Here is an 18,584-nt window from a genome sequence, read left to right on the forward strand (position 1 = left end):
GGGAGAAGAGACCAACACCCTCCACGCTACAATCTCCTTTCAGATAGCTGTAGACAGCGATAAGGTCTCCCCTCAGCCTCCTTTTCTCTAGACTAAACAGCCCCAGATTTCTCAGCTGCTCCTCATCAGACTTGTGCTCCAGGACCTTCACCACTTCTGTTGCCCTTCTCTGAACTCTCTCCAGCACCTCAATGTCTCTCCTGTAGTGAGGGGCCCAAAACTGAACACAGGATTCAAGGCTGGGCCTCACCAGTGCCAAGTACAGAGGCACAACCACTTCTCTAGTCCTGATGGCCACACTATTCCTGACACAAGCCAGGATGCTGTTGGCCTTTTTGGCCACCTGGGCACACTGCTGGCTTATATTCAGCCAGCTGTCGGTCAGCACCCCCTTTTTAGTCAGTCAGTTTTGTACATATAAATATGTTTTATATGTATTAATATTATATGTAACATTAGTAATTTAAAACTGCTTAGAAAAATCATATAAGCCAACAATTCTAATTTGTTGTATAGGTTCCTTAGGGAATTTAGAAGGTGGAAAAATCAGGGAAGTGAACCACCGTGTTTTACCTGTGTAAAATTTCATTACATTTTCACTAAAAAGCAATAAAAAGCTACCTCAAACTTGAAAGTTTTTGGAAAATGCTAAGAATTATGACTTTCTGCTGTATAATAATGGCAGATATACTCAAACCAGCAAAAATTACTCTGGTTCCTTTTCTGCGTACAGAAATAAAGCCAAGTTCAAAACCAACAAAATCAGGCTCAACTCTGCTACAGTAGTTTTTAGCTGCTATATGTCTCTATCTTGTCTCTTTCTCTATCTGATGCTTGGAAGTTAAAATTTTACAAAAGTAAAAAAATATGTCACCATGACATTACACCTAACTCACTTCTTGGTAACCGTGTTGCTTTGAGCCTAATTTGAAACTGGAAAATGTCATTATAGAAAGAAAAGGATATCCCTGTAATATCACAGTCTTGCTATGTCAGACACAGGGTACTGAAAATCAAAAAATCTAGAAGATTGTGTTGGAAATTCATATTTAACAGATAGGTTTTTTGCATATAATATTTCCATGAAGGCCAGTTAAGTCACCAACGCACAATCACTGTAATTCTGAGACATCTGCCTGGCTCAGCACTTTTAATACACAGATCAATTTTGCATTACCTCCTTATGGCTGTGAGTGCTTGTGAGTGCTCATAGAGGGAGGTTGTAAAACATTTATAGGCCTAAGAACGTAAATTGCAGCAAAGAGTGAATCCTCAATCTGTGGACAAACCTTTGAAAGAGATTTTTCTGAGAAGTCTGTGGCAAGCATTTGCTCTTTCTCACACCCCATAAAATTTTCATTTTCATTTCCTTTACAGAGCTTACCTTTTGATTAATATTTGAGATTCTAAAATGCAATGCTAAATGACACATATGCTAAAAATAATATGCAATAATATTTATTGGTTATTAATAATCTTCCATGTACCAAAAAGAGGGGAAAAAATAAACAATGTTCAATTTCTACTCAGGGTGATAAAGTCAAGAGGTAAATTAAGAAAAAAAGAAAGATCAAGTTGACAAAAGAGTCCACAATAACACTTTGCGACACAATGACTGGCTTCTCTAAGGTCAAATATTAATAGAAAGATAGTTTATTTAGTTTTGTTTCAAATTACTCTCTTGTGTCACAGAGTTCATATTGAGTGCTAAATTTTCCAACCTCTCCCTCAGTATTCTGTCATCAAAATCAAATAATCTTTTCAGTTAAACATGTTATGGTCATTGAGCTCCTAATTAAGAAGTCTGTTTCAGGCTTTGTACCTCACAACACAGCTACCCCAGACTTCATGAAAGAGTCTACAGAGTCGTGAAAATGGTACAAGGATTTGAAGTTCTGAAACATAAGGGAATTCTGTGATGAGAAAACACAAAACTCTCAAGCTCTTTGTGTATGTACATCTTTCATGATTTATTGAATGGCTTACTAATAGAACAAAAGGGGTAAACTGGGCTGGACAGAGACAAGCATGCACTCTGGCAACTGTTAAAAATGGTTGTGACCATTGTCACTAAATCAATGCTGAAACTATTCTATTAAAAAGTGAGAATCAAGGAGAAAATGCACCATTAAATAATTATACCAAGCCAGTGTTTTGCCACAATTATCCAGCAAGCTGCAGGTATTGTCCAATCACACAAATTTGTCTGGGAAGAAACTATCAAATAAGGTAGGGAAAAAAATCAATAGTGCTGACTAATGAAATCAGGAGAACGTCAAATGCAATATACATCTTTATACATGGCAGATGACTGACATATACCTATGTCTGACAACCAAATAGTCTGTCCTACTTAACCCCTGCTTTGACCTCCTCTCCCACAAATGTTAGAAAGTTCTCTTCTTAATTCAAAAACTAGGAAAGTACTGGTCTTGAATCTGATAAGAATCAAACAACTAAACAGTGGGCAAGAATCCTATGCATGTACATCTACAGAAGGTGTTTTTAGAAGGCTTTGATGATACAGAATCACACAGTAGTTGAACTCAGAAGAGACCTTTTGAGATTGTGTAGTATAACTTATACACTCTTTTTCATACAACAATTTGTATATGGAATTTTCTTCTTCAATATCTAAGCTGTTCATTTCAATCCACCTCATAGAAAGCAAACACTGCACTCCCATAATCAAGGGCACAAGATTCAGGAGAGAAAAAAATCAGCAATATACAATTCAGTTAGAGTGACATTTATTAAGCTCTGAAGGTCTCATCTGAACATCAGTGAATGTCATATGCTGATTTACAATATTTACTTCTTATATACTTTGTAGGTTGAAATGGCATTTTTATGTCTTGCCTTTCTATGATAATGGAAATTGAAAACTAATATCCCCAATGTCTGGCGTTTTCCACAGACACTCAATAAAATTCAGGACCTTTAACCACAACTTGAGTTTGGCCTTAAAAATGACAGATGAAACCTTTAACATGTTGGCAGGGCAGATACTGGAAAATATATGCAAATGCGTAAATGTGGGAGTCAGAACCTGTGATTTTTCTCCCGACAAATATCAACGATTTTTGTTTTCTTTCAAATTTGGAAGTCATTTTATCTTATCTGCATAATGGGGATAACAGCTATTTGACAGGGTGCTCAATCACAGATTCTATTCTTGGATCCCTGGGGATGAGAGGTAGTAATTACACACCTTTCTTCCTCATCACCCCCAGTCTGTTGTGTCAGTTACTATCTCCAGCTTGGCTCCTGCCTCTCTCATCCCAGTCTTGGTTCTCACTTCCATTCAGTTCTGTGCTGCAATTCCAGTATTTTCTTCTAGCTGAGTTCTTCACCTCAGTCTCTGTTCTTGCTAAGCTAAGGGCAAACTGATTATTTGCCTTTCTGCATCCTGATAACCTTCAAGGGAGCTATGACAGAAAGAGCCTGAAAAGTAGAGAGAACAAATAATAATTTCACTAGTCTGTGTTTAAGTACCTTGTAATGCTCCGGTTCCTTGCTGCAAGAAGAAAAAAATAAAAGCTTTGCTCAAACCTAAAAGCTGCAATCTTTAACATGTACAGAACAGACTATCATGCACAAAGTTAAATGCCACACTCTGAAATTAAAGTCTTCATGAATCATGTGGAAAACTGTACGTTTTTTTTCATTTTTTTTTCCAAAGCACAGAATTTGGCCTACTTATAATGATTTAAAGGCTTTTCAAGTAGAAGACAAATATTGAAAACAAAACAAAACAGTTTTCAAGACCCTTCCCAGACAGGGCAAAGATTTTCTTAGCAAAAATAAATGCCTATTTAATACTTTTTTTTTATTTTTAATGGACAGATAAATGACAGTGTTTTCCCCTATGACTCCTGACAAACAGGCTGGTGTTTCCAATATTAACTCTTGAATTTGGCCTGATAGAAACAAATCATCTAAATCAAACTTTTACAAATTTACACAAAACTTAAAAAGTGTAGTTCTAATGTTAAGTGTGCCGAGGTAATGTTACTATCTAAATCTCTTGTAACGATGCTGTTCATACTCCATTGATCATAATTTCCTGTAAGAAGAGAGATGCACTCTACAAATTTCTAGGAGTGTGTTTTAGCACTTTTCAGTATTAGAATGTGTATTCTTTATGGTTGTATAAAGATAACAGAAAGGTAAGCGTGCAGAATTACCATAGTATTTTTGAGGAAAAATCTGAAGCAAATTACGTAAGTAGAGCTTACACACTTCTCCATTCTGATGCTGAAGACCAGACTTAATATTAAAAAAAAAAAAAAAAAAAAAAAAGTCACTTATTTGTTTCTCAATAGTAGTGTTAGACTGTGCAAGAGCTGATTTTGGTCACAGCAAGTCGCTCAGATTCTGTCCTAATGTTTTCCTGATAATGTTTTCATCTAAAACTTTCAAAATTATAATTAATCTCGACAATCAACTTACACAGATGTTCCACCTGCAAGTACATCCCCCACCTGTTCTTCATTGAGAGGTGTAGGTATTTCTTTTCTCCCTCTTCAAATTATTCCCACACTACCAAAAATTAGCCAGTGGAAATATGACTACCCGTGTTTATAACAAGCTGAACCAGGCCATCAAGTTTCAGTGCTTTGAGATGAATCATAAAGTGCCTGTAACTCTCAGGATCAGGACAAAATATCTCAGAAAGGTTGTACAAAGCCCAGAGGAGTGGCAAGTTTAGTTCCAGACAGTTTTGCGAAAACAAAGAATGTTAATACGTAACAGTCAGTTTAGGATTGCTTTGGTCAGGGCGTTTCTGCATTCTTGGTGCCAAATATTATATTCTAGCAATGATGGCGTGGGAGTACTTTATATATACATATATATATATATATATATATATGCATATACATATAGATAGATAGATAGATATAGATATTTGTAGTATTTGTAGCCTTTGTATCGGGGAGTGTCTTCCATGGGACTAAAGTAGAAAATGAATGCACAAATCTAGGAAGAGCAGCTAATTTTGTTTAATTTTAATTTCTGAACCAACCTTTTGTCAAGATCTTTGGCAACTTCACACATATTGTTTGCTGCTTGATCTACTGTTACACAGTCATATTAGAGTTAACAACTATTTCTTCAGCTGCATCAGTGATTTCCAAAACACCACTGTAATTCACAGGTGGAAATTGCAGCACAATGGGTGAGCCAAAGAATGATGTGTCATGTCAGCATGCAGCCACATATGATAATATAGAAATAATTTTTGGCATTTATTTTGAAGAGGATAACCAAAGTCTTCGGTAATTCAGTAGACAAAGAAAGGCAGAAAGAATGAATGATGACTCATTAAGGTACTATTTCAATAATTTGAACAAGCTAAGAGAAATTAGATTTTGACAGAGAGTGGAGGAAGAGAAGTATGTCTTCACACATAATTCAAGATCTTTTGTTTGTGAAACAAATCTAAATTAACCTAGTCTTTGCCTGTTTAGAAATCATCGAAGAGTGTCAAGTCAAATATTACTGTTGCTATGGAAAGTGAAAGAAAAGTTATTGCGGAAATATTTTATAAACAGTAGCAAGGACTGGCAAATAAGTTGAAACCTGAATGAAATTTAATTTTCCTTCTTTTTACTGCATTTTAACTAGTTCATGACAACTGCAGTATACAAACATAATTATTCCACAGGATTTTTGTAAACACTCTCTTAGGTTTTTCTCTTCCTCTAGGTTATCTGTGGTTTACTTCCAGTTTTTCTGAAAAACTCTTTTCTAACAAGATTTTGCCTCCATTTTTCTTTGTGGTTTTAGATTGAATTTAGAGAGGATTTCTGTTAGTTGTCCTTTTTTCTTTTTTTAAACCAAAATACATTAAGTAATGCAACATCAAACTCCTGTTTTGGAGAAATCTACAAGTAGTACAAAATGGAAAAGTAGTTTTTGCTCTTCCTTTAACCATCCTCAACCAAACGAGTTTTCTGTCTTCCATTTAGTAAGTCTGATATTCTCCTCTTTCACATGTGATCACCTCTTTGTGTGTTAGTCTTACTTATGACTCATGTGTGCCTTTGTTGGATTCTTCTGGCTGTGTCTTTGTCTAACTCAGTTTTTTATGACATAAAATATAAGCCTACAGAATTAAATACCATAAGATACCATAAAGACAACAAAAAAAGATTATTTTTTTTAACAAATAATAAGAAAACTCCAAACTTTAATTTGTGGGGTTTAAAATGTGATCTCTGGAGCATAAACAAGCAAATTAGTATTAATAATTCTCTTCTTGAAGGCTTTTCTGCAGGACCAATCTCCAAACTTCTTTGTTTACTCTTCTGAACCAAAGAATACACGAGGTGAACAAGACAATAGTGTGTCCTACGCCCTCCACTAATCTAGCTTGTATATTTCTAAGTAAAATAAAAATATCCGTAGCATTTTATGTCCAGATTATTTATGTACACATGCTATGCTAATTTTCTTTCTGAACAAATGACACTGATATAGCTGAGCAATGGTTGATTGGGTGAAAGGATGGTTATAGGTCTTCTGAGTGACTCTGACGCAGTAGTTTGTATCTGTTATTTTTCTGTGCTTCAGGAAGAATGGGAGGAACATTCTTTGTTAGTTGTTCACTGAATTTTCATCAAGACACCTTATGGAATTGACAAAGGTTACTTGATTCCTGAGCTACCTATTCTGTGGATGCACTATGCAGTGCAGTTAATAAGAATAAAGGTCTCAGTGTAATCAAGAAAAAAAAATTGTTATCTGAAGTTCAAACTGTGAGGGTAAAGAAACTTTTAATGCAAAATGAGGGGAAAATAATCTGACCCTCAATGATTATAACTAGTGATCATAATAAATGCTTTAGCTAAGAGAAAAAGGTCAAAAGACTACTTAGTGTGTAAGAAGAGATAATGACTTAGTGTAGAGCCAACTCTTTTCTGACTTAGACTTGCATATACTGTTTAGGAGTACAAATTGTAAGTATGCTACTTCTTCATACATAATGGTTTTCACTCTGAGTTCCTCACATTTCATAGCAGGTTTTGTCAATAGTCTAAACAAACAAAACTCAAGTTCACATCCAATATTGCACACCTGGAGTGATGCTACCTGTGATTCATTAAATACTATACTGGAACAGATCTGCTTACCATTTAACAAGATTCTATATTTTTGCAAATAGCTTCTGCATTTTGTCCTGTAATGCACCAGGTCATTATAGAAAAGAAGGCCATTTCTTTCTTCTTTTCAGCTGTTCTGCAAACCTAAGCTACAACGGTGGTATCTCCTATCATTCCTGTGATTTAGCATAATTACACGTACAAACTTTATGCCACCTAACACTTAATTCTACATCAATTATCAAATAGCTTTACATTGTGAAATACAGCTTCATATAAGAGAGTTATTAATAAACTCATAAAAATCAGAAGAAAGTTAACAATATCACTGAACCATGCTACGTTTCTTATACATGAAAAATCCCACGTTATGTATTTAAGTAACTGAAATATTTTATTAGATTAGGTGCAAAATGATATTTGAATATGTTAGGTTTGTCTATGACAGGTCTGTACATACATCAGGATGTTAAATTTGGAGTGTCAATTTTGTCATTGTTCATGGACTACTTGTTTTACTTTCTAATTTCATTATTTCTGTTGTTATGTGTTTCAGTTTGGGTCTTAGGGTTTGTTGGTTTTGTTTTTCATTTTGGTGATTTTGAAGCTCAACATATTTTATGCTGGTTTTAGAATTTGTCTTGTGTTAGCTTAGTCTATATTGTCTGCAGTAAGAATGCCTTTATTTGGTTATGGGATATTCTCTTCATTCACATGCTGATGATGTTAATCTGTTGTGACTTAAATGTTTGTAGTAGGTGTCCATTTCTGTTCAATTTCCCTCCCCAGTTAATTATGTACAATCTTACTCAAAGCCTGTGTGAGAAAAGGTTGTTTCATCTTCATTAAAAAAATATGACAATTGTTTCAGTAAGAATGATAACTTTTGAACAGGGACTAGAACTTTGCAACTCTACATGTTAAGAGCTCTATTTCTCGGTTAGAAAGTGAAAATTGGCAACTCCATGAAAAATTACTAATGCAAAGCTGCAAAAACAAATTTTCTTGCTCTTCTGATACTTGCTGTGGCATCAGACATAGACTTTGAATAAGGAAAGGTTCAACTTTTACTCTCAGTGTTTCTTACTAGACCTATGCAGCTTGGAAGAAAATGAATAGTTTAATTTGAGAAAAAAATTAATTAAGAAGGATCATCTGGAAGGACTAACAAAAGGACTAGGAACCCTAGAGGGAGACACTATCAGGAGGAATGGACAGCACCTGAAGACAGTGAAAAAAAACCACACATGGAGAAAAGCTGGTGACAGAAGAAAGCAAAGAAGCAGTGAGGGAGAGACACCACCAAACTGCCTACACAACCGTTTGCAACAGACTGACTTTGGCTGGTACAGTTTTCTTAGCAGATTGTAAGAAAATTCCAATGTTTATGGCCTGTCAGTAAGTATTCCAGTGAGGTACTGGGATTTCTCCATGCCACCAGCTCTACCCTTACCCTGTTACTGAATTCAAATGTCACAATGTTCTCAACAGTTTTCTTGCAGATTCACTCAGGCAGCAACAGTGAAACGGAGGAAGTTAGAGGAGACAAAGGAAAAAGAATTATTACAAAAATTCAAACTATCATGTCTAGGTTTTATATTAAATCTATAAACACTATCGTTTGCTTTCTCCAGATTTATGAACCTTCTCATGTCATGTTTGACTACCAGAAATTCTGAAATCACCAGCATGAGCTATTAAGACTTTACAAACAGGGATAGCTAGTTCAGAAAGCTTTTCTTTTTTTTCATTTTGTTGCTATCTGTAGGCATATCTTCAACAGATAGATGAAGATTAGCAGTATATCAATGCAGTGCTATATAAGAATAACTAACATGTGAGGTGTCCTTCTTATACTGTCAAAGAAAACGATACCATAACTGAAACAGAAACAGAAAAAGCATGGTTTTCTTCAAAGTACAGGAATGTTAGGTCAATTTAAAAGAACAAAAAATATTATTCATGTGTGGTTTACTGATTTTTATTAAGCTTGGATAACAGATAACATGTCTTGAAGAAGGGAAAATACGCACTGAACAAATCTGCTCACTCTTTCAGACACTTGTTCCACATCCACCCGATTAAAGAATATTTAAAACACAACCTCCATTACCCTGCAACAATGAAATGTGATCAGAAGGCAGGTGCTTTGGGTAATTAAACCCATGCACTCAACCACTATTTGCAGCAAAGACATTAAAGGAGGGAAACTACTAGCCACTTCATGCCTCTTGTTTCTCTGTAGTCCTTGTGAAAAGACTCTTGCTCTAATAGTAATCCACTCAGACCATTTTTTAACCAGATAAGCGGAACATGGAGTCAGAACCATGTCACTCTCTTCTGTCCTCCAGAGATTTCAATACTAAATAATGTAAAACTGACAAGGATTTTGTTGTATAATGGGTGACCTAAAACACATAAAATTACTCATAAGGTATAGCCACCAAAGAAACCCAATTAGAACAACACCACAGGAAATATGAAGACATCATGTAAGGATAACTTAATGCATTTTAATGATGGTACAAATAGAAATACACAAAGAAAATAATTTATTTTCATGTATTTTCTGGCAGAAATGTATTTTCCACGCCAGCAATCTAAGCTTAGCCTGTATTCTTCACAAGCAAATAAGCCTGCAGTTCAAAACAAACAAAAAAAAAACAACAGAAGGTGTACACATTCTGTTGAAAGTACTTACAATTTTTCTCTGCATGTTTCCAATTTAGCCATCCTGATGTATTCTGGCCTACCTATAGACACCTACAGGGATTTCTTTTTTTTTAGTCACTGCTAAAGAAAAACAGTACCTCAAATAAATCTCAGGTCCGCAACCTACTAAAGACTCCCAGAGAGTCACTAAGTCTATTTATTAGAATACAATTACTACTGTTTATGCAAATACCCGAATTGTTATAATCTAACAAAAAATGAAATAACATGAAGCAAAAGCCAGAAGTCCCATACTGGTCATACTAACAAAATTAAAGTACTGAATACTTCATTTGACTGGCAGGCAGTCCAGTGGGAGGAACAATCTGCCAAATAAGCAATGATCCTCAGTTATGACAGGCTTATGTGAGTACATTGTTTCAGAAGATGTTAATTTTATTTTCAGAATTGTTATAAAATAACCATTGTGCAAGCATTAAAGCATAGTTTTCTGGTTATATGAATGTGAAATTAAGTCACTTAGCGAATAGAATAGAATAGAATAGAATAGAATAGAATAGAATAGAATAGAATAGAATAGAATAGAATAGAATAGAATAGAATAGAATAGAATAGAATAGAATAGAATAGAATAGAAAAACCCCCCGTGATGAGAAAAAGACCACCAGTACAAATGAGGTCTGTGCCAGCAGCAAGTAACATTTTGTACATGGTAACTGCTCCACAGAGGCTGGTAGGTAACTACCATATCTAAAGACAAGGATGGTGATTTTGTTTCCCTTTTTGTCCTCTGTAAACATTTCATAACATTATGTGAACATACTTCCAAAATAAAATGAAGACACTTTATGCCCTGAAGTCTCATAAAAATGAAAATAACCAAAGCAAAAGACAGTCTCCAGAAATAATGAGTAGGCCCCTAGAAATCACAGCTTAGAGTGCAAAACGTACAATTCTCCTTTTAATCATAATTGACCCTGTAGACTTCACTATTCTGCTTAACATAAAATCTTACTTCCCCCTAGTTCATTTTTTTTCTTTTCAAGTCTACCTTTCTTTTATTTCCTTTCCTCCTTTAAGTGTCAGTTTGTCTACCATACTAGTACCAATGGCTTCATTACACTTGTTTGTTTTAAACTCCTTTGGGTTCAAAATCTGCCTCTTTTTTTTTCTGTAGTCTTATTGAACAAAAAAGGTAAAAATGGAATCCATATGGACACATACAAGAATCTGGCACTTCAACAACTATGGAAGTTTTCTTCAGTCACAGAATCACAGAATGTTAGGGATTGGAAGGGACCTCAAATATTTCTGTTCTGTGAACTCATCTGTTTTCCAAGACAGCAAGTCTTCATCTCTATTTTTCTTTTTTCTTCATTTCATTTCATTTATCAGCTTTCCAGATTAATGCTGTACCATAGTTCATATGTGAGATTCCATAAAGAAGGTGACCAAAACTTGACAGCTCATATCCAAATACCAACCTGTTATTCCTCAGAGACTATACAGTTATGTTGCACAGTACCAGAGGTGTCTTGGTGCTTTAGCTACAGATGTAATAAGGGCTCACCATTGCACCAAGCTGTTGTGGCAATGTTATTCCAGAGCCTCTGCACCAGTTTCCTCATATGCTCGCATGCTCTTTTCCCAGTGCGAATACTCTTATGGGTTTGCTTCTGAAATCATTCTCACGATAGGTTCTCATGTGAAGCAATTGCCACTGGCATGATAAATTCCTCATTTCCCCTCATTTCTTGCTTTGCAGATTTTAGTTTACATTAAAAATAGAGCACACCAAAGCAAATAAGTCGTTGAAATACTTGAAAGTGACTACCCAATATTTCATACGTACAGACACTGAACAGCCAAAGAATATACAAATGCAGCGTAGGACTTCTGTATCCTGGTGGACAAGCTGACCATGAGCCAGCAATGTGTCCTTGTGGCCAAGAAGGCCAATGTTATCCTGGGGTGCATTAAGAAGAGTGTGCCCAGCAGTTTGAGGGAGGTTCTCCTCCTGCTCTACTCTGCCCTGGTGAGGCCGCATCTGCAGTACTGTGCCCAGTTCTGGGCTCCCCAGTTTAAGAAGGACAAAGAATTACTGGAGACAGTTGAACAGAAGGCTACAAAGATGATTAGGGGTCTGGAGCATTTTTCTTATGAAGAAATACTGAGAGAACTGGGGCTGTGGCTGTTCAACCTGGAGAAGAGAAGGCCGAGAGGGGATCTTATAAATGTTTATAAATATCTCAAAGGTGGATGTCAAGAGAATGGGACCAGACTCTTTTCAGCACTGGCCAGAGACAAGGGGCAACAGACACAGAGTGAAGCACAGGAGGTTCCATCTGAATATGAGGAGAAACTTATTTACTTTGAGGGTGCCAGAGCATTGAAACAAGCTGCCCAGAGTGGACACGTTCTTGTGCAATCTACTCTAGGTGAACCTGCTTTAGCAGGTGGGTTGGACTAGATGAGGTCCCTTCCAACCCCAACCATTCTGTGATTCTGTGAGATCTGATGCTCCGAATAGTGCTAACAGCATCACAAGCAGAAACAAACGACAGGAAGTATGCAGTATTAGGGGAAAAGTATGGCAAAAATTGTCAGCAGCATCATCAGCACCACCCACTGCAATGGAGGAACCTGCTCTTTCCCTGGAGGATGACATTTTGGGACTCCCATTGCTGTTTTTCTCAGCTGACTACTGCAGAGAGTTTTCCATTTCTCATCTATCTCTTCTTTTTTTCCCCTCTGAAATTAGCTTTCAGTGCTACAGTCAATAAGTATTATCAGCTCTGAATCTTCATGCATATGAAACTGTCTCATCCTGCTTCTAATCTCTTTAAGTAAACACAGGAAATAAGTAGAAACCAGAAACATAGGTGGGAATCAGAATTTGCTACAGCAGCATTTTTATATACAGGATTGATATTTCTCTAGAAGTTGAAGTTCTTTAATTCATTTTTGCAAACACAAATGGTTATGTCCATGGCATCCATCCTGTGGTTTATCAGCACAAAATTTTCTGGTGGAACTGATCTTTAAATATACATTGATGACAATTGTCACCTACTAGAGCTCCTCTTCTTTTGCCCCACTCCCTAGGACTTGGCAGCTCATCAGAACTCCACTGCCAGCTCCTTAGTTCAGTTTCTGGCTGAGCTGCAAAAAAGCAGAGCGCTAAAGCTTGCAAATCTCTGATTCATTTCCCCCTCGTCTACATGACTTCTTTCTTCTTTTGCATTATAAATTACTGAATTTCTTTGGAAACTTTTATTAGCTTAACAAATATATATATACTGCAATTGCTGTTTGTGGCATAAATATTAATAAATGCACACTTAATAGCTTTCCTTTTTTTCTGCTCTGCAGAAAAAGCAAGGTTTTGTCAAATTATAAGACACATCCAAGTTGGTGTCAGTGATCCAGGTCAGTATGGAAACTCCAAATGCACAGTTAATTTCAGCTGTTCCTACTGTGCTGCCAGTACATCTTATCCCAAATGGGAGATATTTTTCCTGCTGTGCTCCTGGCAGGACACATGAATTCCTCAGATGTTTCATTCCCTGCTTCTTTAAAAGGCAACTGTCATCATGAACAACCCCATCTCTGTTTTCAGGAGATGAGTATGCTTCATCAGTAAGGTGCAGTAAAGATAAAATTAGCATCTGCTGTCTTTACACAGACAATGTATGAAAAAAAAGGGAAAGATTCCACCCCTGCAAAATAACACATGGACTGCCACAATGCTGTCTGTGTGGATGAAAATGCTTGGATTTCTCTGGAAGCAGAGGAAAAAAAAAAAAAAAACAAACACATTTATTTTGGTAACTACATCGTATTTCTATTTCTGTATTATAATACAATTTTTTTTTTTTAAATGGCAAAGTAAAAAATAAAAGAAAAAAAGAAAGGGAGAGATCTTTTTTGAATACTGATTTATCTCAAGAAACTTGGTTTTATCGCATACTTTTAAGGTACTCCTCAATAAAGTTTCATCTTCCTAGAAATCAGTGAAATGTGTAGATACTTCACTCTTTGACCCCTGACTGACTTTTGGCCCTGTTATCAATAAATATCCCTATAAAATCTGGAACAGAGACACTCAAAAGAATTGGTACTTACTCTGAACATGAAAAAAAGAAATATTAAATAATTGAAATTATTATTCTATCCATTACCAGTAACTTAACAGGAAGAAAGTTTGTCTTTTTTTTAACAATCTAAATTTATGGTATTATTGATGTGGGGAACAATGATTTGTGAACACCAGAACCATCTATCTTATGTGTAGTGCAGCAGCAGGTAAATAAGCCTATCAGCTTCCAAATATTCAGTAGATGAAATATAATAAAAAGACCCAGTTTATAAACTATAATCTTATTTTATAATTTGTGGCTAATTATTTTCTTCAGAAAACCGTTCTCTTCCTCTGCCCTATTATTTTCAAGAACTTGAGTGTTCTTCGTAGCTCAAAAATTTTGCAAATTAAATATCAGATACAAGCATCTGTACAAGCTTTAGCTGATTCGCTTTAGTCTTCTTAGCATTTGGTGCAGCAACAGTTAGTGTCTATGCTTAAAAATGCTAGTTTTTCAGTACAGATAATTATATTAATTTTTACATTCTTGACTAGTCTATGTGTTTATCCATTAGAAAAAGCCTGCACTAGTATTTATGGAGGCTTGGAAGTAATAAATCACATGCCTGTTTCTGAAATAAGTTTTCTTGAGTTTGAAACACATAAATGATATGGAAATCATCACAGGCATCTCAAAGCTAGAGGACCTTTTATTTCTACCATAAGCACCATAAAGCTGAATGATGAGGATTTGTGAAATTCAGACGAGACAAACTGGAATAAAGAACTTGAAAAAAAAACAGTCAGAAAATCAAATTCCCTTAAATTTCAGCACAAGACAGTGGGAGTCGCATCTGAAAATGAGGGAGGTAAAACTAACAGATAAAGCCTTCAAGCCTAATTATCAAGCAGGACTTGAAGATGGAGATAATCTCTTATATACTCTCTGTAGTTAAACAAGAAAATTATTATCAACTTTCCATTTCTGGACACAGCTAAGAAACACCCATTCTAGCCAAAGCAGAGATGGTGCTTTACTTTAGGGAATTATACGTGACATTTCAGATAAACATAGCTTTACTTTGAATTATGAAATGCTACTAAACGTGTATCATCATTCTTGAGTTTATGCAATTCATATTTTTTACGTTATATGTCAAAGGCAGCTAATTTCAGCTAACTTTTTTCTTCTCAAAATAATAATCTTCCTTCATTTTTTTCACCTTTCTTACATTTTCCCATATTAATTCTGTATTGAAGGTATTACTCTTTTTTGAATTAAGAAACTAATATCACACATTCACATTTCTAACTCGTCCTGCCTGTCCTGTAACTATAGCCTCCAATCTCTCTTATTCTCCTTCACCTGTGTACACCCACCAGCAACTAAACTGCTGTTGATGGCAAATAATTAATTTCTATCACATTTGGATTTTCCTGCACGGGGAAAGAACAATGTGTGAGGAAAGATGTTTCTTTCTCCCTTTTTCTATTGTCTCATGGGAAGAACTACTAACATTCATCCCTTTGCTTTCATATTAAACTAGAAGGTAATTAATGTTAACATCCCTGTGGTTCCACAGAGAGAGGGCTGCCCCAAACCAAAGAGTGAAGCCTTCTACATTTTTGCTGTCAGGTTCTCACCAGCAACTTCTATTGCTCCACTGCCTGAAAGCAGAGCTGATGGAGCAAATGACAAAATACTCCTAGTGGGAGAAAGAAGACACAAATAAAGTCTTGGGACTCCCTTCTTAGCTCTTCTGAGGCCAAATCCAGGACAAAAATATTCAGTCAACAAATAGGACTCCTTCAAAGCCCTTCTACAGGGACCATCCCTCAAGCGAAATCAAACACAGCTTTGTAGCATGGAGAATCCTCAGAAGACCTCTTACATCACATGAACAACCCTTCCCCTGGCAATACGTGGAGATATAGAAAAATAATCAGCATCTCTATTAAAATGTTCAAGAAACTGAGCATATGGCAATTAGAAGCCAGACCTACTAAATAATAAAAATGCTCTCCAAATTTGCAGCATAACCATGAGTACAGGTAAAAATAAAAGAATGCAAGAAAAGCTATCATCAGAAAATTTAATAGTAAGGCAGATGGTCCTTTGGTTTATGGGGGCCATTTAACAGACAACGGTATTGTCTAAAGTGTTCTTCAGTTGGAGATACCGGAGTAATTGATGTAGTAGAGCAGAAATGAGAGTTTTGCTTACTTCTATGCGGTTCTACCTTTTGAAATTCTAGAGGTCTGATTAAGACCTCAGCTTCCTTTTTTGTACTTTCAAGTTTTCTCCGTGAGAGCACAGAGTGTTATTTGAATACCAAATCTGATAGCGCTAGTAACTCAGTTGCAGAAGGCATCTTGTAATATTGACTGCAATTAAAAATGTTGCACTTGAAATATTTAGGAATAAATTGCTGAAAAAGAGATACAAGCGAACTTTCAAATTCAGTGTATATGGGTTCTTTTATTAAAGTTTCCAAGCATTTTTCTTTTCCACAGTACTCTGCTACTTCTATGTCAGGGCTGGAACTTTGTTACGTTTCAATTCATTGTCACCATAACACCTTGGGTTCAACATAGCGTTTGAAGATTTACTCACTTTAGAAGTTTGCACTCACAGGTATTTTCTGTATTTAAGACAGCTTACATGTGGTTTCTGTCTTACTCTAGTCTTGCTAAGACATCCATTTAAAATAAACAAAAACTTTCCATAACTAGTCAATAATTATTACATTGTCCATCAGACTTTTACCAATTTTTTTTTTTTTACTTTTTTTTTACTTTTTCAGATTGCATCAGTTTCATTTTTAAAAAATACTTAGTTTAACAAAAGTTGGAGTTTCCTTACTTGAATCTTTCTTCCTCAGCTTCTTTTAAGATTTTGTCCTATGTATTTCAGTTGGATTTATTTCTCTTGAATGAAAACACAAAAACTCCAATTAATCTCATTTTCACTTTAACTTTTACCAGTGATTTTGACCCTTGGACATATCTTGGAAATAAAGATTTCCCATAAGCTCAACAATCTGACATTCCGCACACCTAATTATTTTACTCTTACTTGTTCTCCTGAGACCCACAAGCAGCTTCACAGTTCTGTGTTTCCACCGGCACAAAGCAGCAGGCTAAAAGAGTAGATAGACAAAATTAGGATCAAAGACACAAAAGCTAAAGGAAATTTTAGGTTAAGGCTACCTTAGGCAAATATAAAAAATTATGTTGTTTCAGCAGTCAGTGTTAGGCTTTTAGGAGTACAGTTTCAAATTCATTAACTTCTGACTTCTACTAACAACGTATTTTAGAGAATTCAGTTTCAAAAAGTCTGTCCCTTGCAAAAATTATAACAATACCCAGGGTGGCTAGTTTTTCAGAACACATTTTGCTATCTGGAGAGTGAAAAAATAATCCAAAAGAAAGATACACTGAAATTTTCAGAGAATAGTAAAAATTCAAAATCTCATCCAATCAAAAAAAGCCAGTCTTCATCCTAATATCCTGTCTCCAAGACTGAACTGTATGTGATGCTTCATAGAGGGGTGGATTAAAAGCACTGAGAGTACTTTTCAATTTGAAATTTTACAGTAATGTCTTAACAGGAACACTGTCTTACCTTACAATGATCAAAGACAGGTCTAAAGTCACTCTTTTTTACTTAAGCCAACAATTTTTAACTGAGGACAATACAAAGTCTCTTGATTTGAGTTCAAGACTCATTATTTTCTTTTTGTAGATAGTAGTCCTCAGTTTTATGATAAACATCTGTTGAAAGATTCTTTTGTTTTTTCTCATTTACACTGAAATTTTGTTTTCTTTAACTGTGCATGTAACACATAATTTTCTGAGCAGATAACAAGGCTGAATAGTGGATAGTTTGTACTTGCACTGCATGTGTTTAAGTCCACAAGTCCTGCTCAGACCTGTTTGTACACTGGGCAGAACCACCACCTGCCAGGTCTCACAAGCTCCAAAAGTCTCTTATTTCACAGCCTTTATTCCTTAGATATCACTGTACTTTTATGCCCTCTCAAAAAATTATCAGTTATGTTTTTGTGAACTTGTGTGGTAACTGCACCATTGCAATTTCAAACTGACATATACCTGCTTTATGACTGACAACATCCTGATGCATCCTGTTTCCACCGTGTACTTTTCAAATTTCATTCTTTCACTGATGTGCTGGAGGACTGAGTTGACTTTGACTTTGGATATAATCTACCTTTCTGCAGTTTTCATTTCCTTCATTTGCAGCTTTCACAAACAACAGTGATCATCAAAGATCTGCATCATAACATGGTCCCTGGACAACTGCACACAAACACACATACTTATACATTTGAGTTCCATAAAAACAAAGGATTTTGCAGATTCATAAATGTTGGCAGCACAGTTTCCCAGCATATTGTTCTTATTTTTTATGTTTTCTTCTGGTAGTTCTAAAAAAAGACTGTCAAGTATACAAAGAAAGCAAACTACCCCTCTAAAGCACAAGCATATACAGTCAAATTAGAGAGCTGTAAAATATTTCCAGAAATAAGAAAAATATATCACAACTCTATTTGTTTAAGGTTTGTTTGTTTGTTGTTTTTTTTTTTTGTCTTTTTTTTTGTAAAGGGAGATTAGCAAAGGGTTTTGAAATATGCCAGCAGTAAAATACAAGGAATTAGATTAAGTTAGCATTTGATATTAACTTCAGAAATACCAACAAGGAA

This window comes from Columba livia, chromosome Z (genome assembly GCF_036013475.1).
Source record: "Columba livia isolate bColLiv1 breed racing homer chromosome Z, bColLiv1.pat.W.v2, whole genome shotgun sequence".
NCBI lineage: Eukaryota > Metazoa > Chordata > Aves > Columbiformes > Columbidae > Columba > Columba livia.